Below are 6191 nucleotides of genomic sequence, written 5' to 3'. Positions count from 1 at the left end.
AGATGATGTCCATATTCCTAAATTGAAATTGAATATTCCACCATTTGAGGGTAGATATGTTCCTGATATATATCTTACTTGGGAGTTAGAAACTGAACAACGATTTACATGTTTACAATATCCTGAGGAGAGACGAGTTGCTGCTGTCGTTTGTGCTTTCACTAGTTTTGCATGTGTATGGTGGTCTGAACATTGTAGATTATATCCTATTCCAACTACTTGGGCTGCTTTGAAAACTGCTATGCGTACGCGTTGGGTTCCACCATATTATCAACGTGAATTGCTTCAAAAATTGCAGCATTTAAGACAAGGGAAAAATTCTGTAGAAGAATATTATCAGGAATTACAAACTGGCATGATTAGATGTGGTATTGTTGAGGAGAATGAAGCTATGCTTGCATGCTTTCTGGGTGGATTAAATAGAGAGATTCAGACCATTCTAGACTATAAGGAGTATACTAATATCACTCGTTTATTCCATCTTGCTTGTAAAGCTGAACGTGAAGTGCAGGATCGACAAGCATTGGGGCGAACTAACTTTTCTGCAGGCCGACCTTCATCATGGACACCACGTGCATCTTCTACTTCAACTGCACCAGCACCTCCATCCGGTGCCACCTCCAGCCGTGATACAAGAAAACAGGCACAACCACCATTATCTGCCAAGAGCGCACCTGCGGGGCCTGCACAACGTTCTTCTTCTTCCATGGCATCAACAGGGCACACAAGTGATATTATTTGTCGTCGTTGTAAGGGAGGAGGTCATTATGCGAGAGAATGCAAATCTCCGCGTGTGATGATTGCTACCGCGGATGGTGGATATGAGTCCGCTAGTGACTATGATGAGGAGACTTTGGCTCTTATTACACGTGAAGAACATGGTGGAGATGATTCTGATCATGAGACGCAATACATGGCTCCTGAAGACGCTGACAGGTATGAATTTTTAGTTGCTCAACGTGTTTTGAGTGTGCAGGTCACACAAGCTGAGCAAAATCAGAGGCACAATTTGTTCCATACCAAGGGAGTTGTGAAGGAACGTTCTGTGCGCGTCATAATAGACGGAGGGAGCTGCAACAACTTGGCTAGCATGGAGATGGTGGAGAAGCTTTCTCTCACCACAAGACCACATCCACATCCTTACTACATCCAATGGTTCAACAACAGCGGCAAGGTTAAGGTAACACGTACTGTTCGTGTGCATTTTAGTATCTCTACATATGCTGATTATGTTGATTGTGATGTGGTACCTATGCAAGCATGTTCCTTATTACTTGGTAGACCATGGCAATTTGATAAAAATTCTGTACACCATGGTAGAAACAATCACTATACTCTTGTTCATAAGGATAAAAATATTACTTTGCTTCCTATGACTCCTGATTCCATTTTGAAAGATGATATTAATAGAGCTAATAAAGCACAAAGGAGAAGAATAAGAGTGAAAATCAGATTGTGGCAAAAGAATTTGAGCAACAAATGAAGCCTAATAATAAACCATCTAGTGTTGCTTCTGAAATTAAATTGAAAAGTGCATGTTTATTTGCCACCAAATCTGATATTGATGAGCTAGATTTCAGCAAATCTGTTTGCTATGCTTTTGTGTGCAAAGAGGCATTATTTTCATTCGAGGACGTGCCTTCCTCTTTACCTCCTGCTGTCACTAACATTTTGCAGGAGTTCGCTGACGTTTTTCCACAAGACGTGCCACCGGGATTACCGCCTATTCGAGGGATTGAGCATCAGATTGACTTAATTCCCGGTGCTTCACTGCCAAACCGTGCACCATACCGTACCAATCCAGAGGAGACGAAGGAGATTATGCGTCAAGTACAAGAGCTTCTCGACAAAGGTTATATACGCGAATCCCTTAGTCCTTGTGCTGTTCCTATTATTCTAGTGCCGAAAAAGGATGGTACATCACGTATGTGTGTTGATTGTAGAGGCATTAATAATATTACTATTCGTTATCGTCATCCTATTCCTAGGCTAGATGATATGCTTGATGAATTGAGTGGCTCTACAATATTCTCCAAAGTTGATTTGCGTAGTGGCTACCATCAAATTCGTATGAAATTGGGAGATGATTATAAAACAGCATTTAAAACTAAGTTTGGATTATATGAGTGGTTAGTCATGCCTTTTGGGTTAACTAATGCACCTAGTACTTTCATGAGATTAATGAACGAAGTTTTACGTGCTTTCATTGGACGATTTGTGGTAGTTTACTTTGATGACATATTGATTTATAGCAGATCTTTGGAGGAACATTTGGAACATTTACGTGCTGTTTTTATTGCTCTACGTGATGCACGTTTGTTTGGTAACCTTGGGAAGTGCACCTTTTGCACCGACCGAGTATCTTTTCTTGGCTATGTTGTTACTCCACGGGGAATTGAAGTTGATAAAGCCAAGATTGAAGCTATTGAGAGTTGGCCGCAGCCCAAAACGGTCACACAAGTGAGGAGTTTTCTTGGCCTCGCTGGATTCTATAGGCGTTTTGTGAGAGATTTCAGCACCATTGCTGCACCTCTCAATGAGCTTACAAAGAAAGATGTGCCTTTTCTTTGGGGTACTGCACAGGAAGAAGCCTTCACGGTATTGAAAGATAAGTTGACACATGCTCCTTTACTCCAACTTCCTGATTTTAATAAGACTTTTGAGCTTGAATGTGATGCTAGTGGAATTGGATTAGGAGGTGTGTTATTACAAGATGGCAAACCTGTTGCGTACTTTTCTGAAAAATTGAGTGGGCCTAGTCTGAATTATTCTACTTATGATAAAGAATTATATGCTCTTGTTCGGACTTTAGAAACATGGCAACATTATTTATGGCCCAAAGAATTTGTTATACATTCTGATCATGAATCTTTGAAACATATTAAAAGTCAAGCTAAACTGAATCGTAGACATGCTAAATGGGTTGAATTCATTGAGACTTTCCCTTATGTCATTAAACACAAGAAGGGAAAAGAAAATGTTATTGCTGATGCATTGTCTCGTCGCTATACTATGCTTTCACAACTTGACTGCAAAATATTTGGTTTAGAGACCATCAAAGATCAATATGTGCATGATGCTGATTTTAAAGATGTAATGCATAATTGTAAAGAAGGAAGAATGTGGAACAAGTTTGTTGTTAACGATGGATTTGTGTTTCGTGCTAACAAGCTATGCATTCCAGCTAGCTCCGTTCGTCTTTTGTTGTTGCAGGAGGCGCATGGAGGAGGATTAATGGGACACTTTGGCGTGAAGAAGACGGAGGACGTACTTGCTACACATTTCTTTTGGCCAAAGATGAGACGGGATGTTGAGCGTTTTATTGCTCGCTGCACTACATGTCAAAAAGCTAAGTCACGCCTCAATCCTCATGGTTTATATATGCCTTTGCCTGTACCTAGTGTTCCTTGGGAGGATATATCTATGGACTTTGTTTTAGGTTTACCTCGAACAAAGAAGGGGAGGGATAGCATATTTGTTGTCATGGATAGATTCTCGAAAATGGCACACTTTATACCATGTCATAAAAGCGATGATGCTGTTAATGTTGCTGATTTGTTCTTTCGTGAAATTATTCGCTTGCATGGTGTGCCAAATACTATTGTTTCAGATCGTGATACTAAATTTCTTAGCCACTTTTGGAGATGTTTATGGGCTAAGTTGGGGACTAAACTGCTTTTTAGTACTACTTGTCACCCCCAAACTGATGGACAAACTGAAGTAGTCAATAGAACGTTGTCAACTATGCTTAGGGCTGTTTTGAAGAATAATAAGAAAATGTGGGAGGAATGCTTGCCTCATATTGAATTTGCTTATAATCGTTCATTGCATTCTACTACTAAGATGTGCCCTTTTGAAGTTGTGTATGGTTTCCTACCTCGTGCACCTATTGATTTGTTGCCTCTTCCATCTTCGGAGAAGGTTAATTTTGATGCTAAACAACTTGCTGAATTGATTTTAAAAATGCATGAGTTAACTAAGGAAAACATTGAGCGCATGAATGCTAAATATAAACTTGCTGGAGATAAGGGTAGAAAACATGTTGTGTTTGCACCTGGAGATCTTGTTTGGTTACATTTGCGTAAGGATAGATTTCCTGATTTGCGCAAATCAAATTTAATGCCACGTGCTGATGGTCCCTTTAAGGTGTTAGAGAAAATAAATGATAATGCATATAAACTTGAGCTGCCTGCAGATTTTGGGGTTAGTCCCAGTTTTAACATTGCAGATTTGAAGCCTTATTTGGGTGAGGAAGATGAACTTCCGTCGAGGACGACTTCATTTCAAGAAGGGGAGGATGATGAGGACATCAATACAATTGTTACGCCCACAGCCCCTGCTGCTATACATACTGGACCAATTACTAGAGCTCGTGCACGCCAACTAAATTACCAGGTACTTTCGTTTCTTGGTAATGATTCTAATGTTCATGAGAATATGATGCTGCCTAAATTGGATACATTTGTTTTGCTTACAAATGAAGGGCCTAGCTTTGTGAAGGATGAACATTGGAGCAAGAACAAGCATGGAGATGATGGCATGCGCAAGGGGAACAAGAACGGAGTTACAAGTGATGATTTCAGGACTTTGAAGCCACCATAATGGGTGCATGAAGCCTTGGACGAAATATACAAGATGCCACTTCATAAATTTCGTCCCGAGGCTATTTTAGGTGCTGCGTCACCTTATTATTGGGCCAGGCCCATGTAATTTCGAAATACATAAGTATAGGCTATTTTTAGAGTCCGTATGTGTGGGGAAACAAGAGATAGGGTTGATTTCGGACCCCTCCACCAAGGGCCACGAAATTCCCCCCCTCTTCCTCCATATATACAGCCCTTAGGGCATCGTTTAGACTTTGGGTTTTGTTTAGATTAAAAGTTCGCCATAGCTGCAACTTCGCGTACTTCGTTTGTGTTCAACGACCAGACAAAGGCGTCACAGAACCCCACCTTGATCAATAAAGCTTTCATCTTATATTCGCAATATCCAGAGTGCAATCTCAGTTTCTTGCTTGTTCTTCGTTTGCTCGCAGGAAACAGACCCTCGTGGTCAGGTTGATCGTGCTCCGGCGTGGTCAATAACCTCTCGGAGTTGGTTTAGCGATTGCTAAGGCGCGACGTCCTCGCACGTTCGTAGTCGGATCGTCAAAGTCGACTTCCACCAAAGCGATATCCATCATCTCATCGAAAGACGGGACACCTCCGCCTCTATCACGAGTAGGCTCGGAATGACGTGATCGAGTTCAGACTCGTAAGTAATGAAGGTTACCAAGAGTTGTTGAATCGTAGTGCGGACTCAATTCAGTTGTCGGTGTCCTTGAGGGGTCCTAACAACTGAGAACCCGTTGGAAAATGGAATTGGCAAGAATATTAGTTGATGCAGAACTCATAAGAAGTTATGTATTCCGTGGTATCCTCGAGATACCAGGGGGTAATACTCGATGACAGATCAAAGTAGAGGTTGGACTGGGGTATTGCTCTGCAGAAGACAAGTGCCTAAACTTGCACGAGAAACGGTACCTAAAAGAGAACATGGTCGAAACCACGATTGCAAAAAGGCCAGATCCCAGATATAATATGAACTTATACCAAGGGAGTAATTAATTTAAGAGAAGCTTTAATGATAAGATCTACAACGTGTCCATGGGCATGAACACAAAGTTCAAGGTCGACTCCCACTTCTTCAATGCATAACCTTACATTTACCTCCCCTTTTTCGAAGTTGTAGTGTTCAGAAGTTGTCTGACGAAGCGTCAGCAGGGTTTAACCCGCATAACTTTCGAGGTCACACAAATTAAGGAAGGCATAGGTTCAACCCGTCAGGGTATCGTGGAAACATATACCACAAGCTTTGAGAGTAAATATTACCAGCTCGAAAGCAGAGCATGGTTGGCAAAAGGAGGGGATACAATTTACCAAAGGCATTATGTATCGGAGAAAGAACTCACAAGGTGATTAATTAAGAAGGACATTGTCGGATAATAATCCAACAGTGGATATGGTGATCCACAATGGAGCTGATGTGAGTATCAATACCCAATCAGAGGAAGAAAGAATGCAAATGCATCGTTTTATAGAACATCTGAATAATTCAACGTTTAAATAACAAAGGAATTATGATTTTCGAATCAAGGGATCAAGAGCAAACGCTCTGATCAAGGACGGACAAGTTGAATAGACTTAGGGGTA

This window comes from Triticum dicoccoides, chromosome 7B (genome assembly GCF_002162155.2).
Source record: "Triticum dicoccoides isolate Atlit2015 ecotype Zavitan chromosome 7B, WEW_v2.0, whole genome shotgun sequence".
NCBI lineage: Eukaryota > Viridiplantae > Streptophyta > Magnoliopsida > Poales > Poaceae > Triticum > Triticum dicoccoides.
This window is presented reverse-complemented; position numbering follows the sequence as displayed.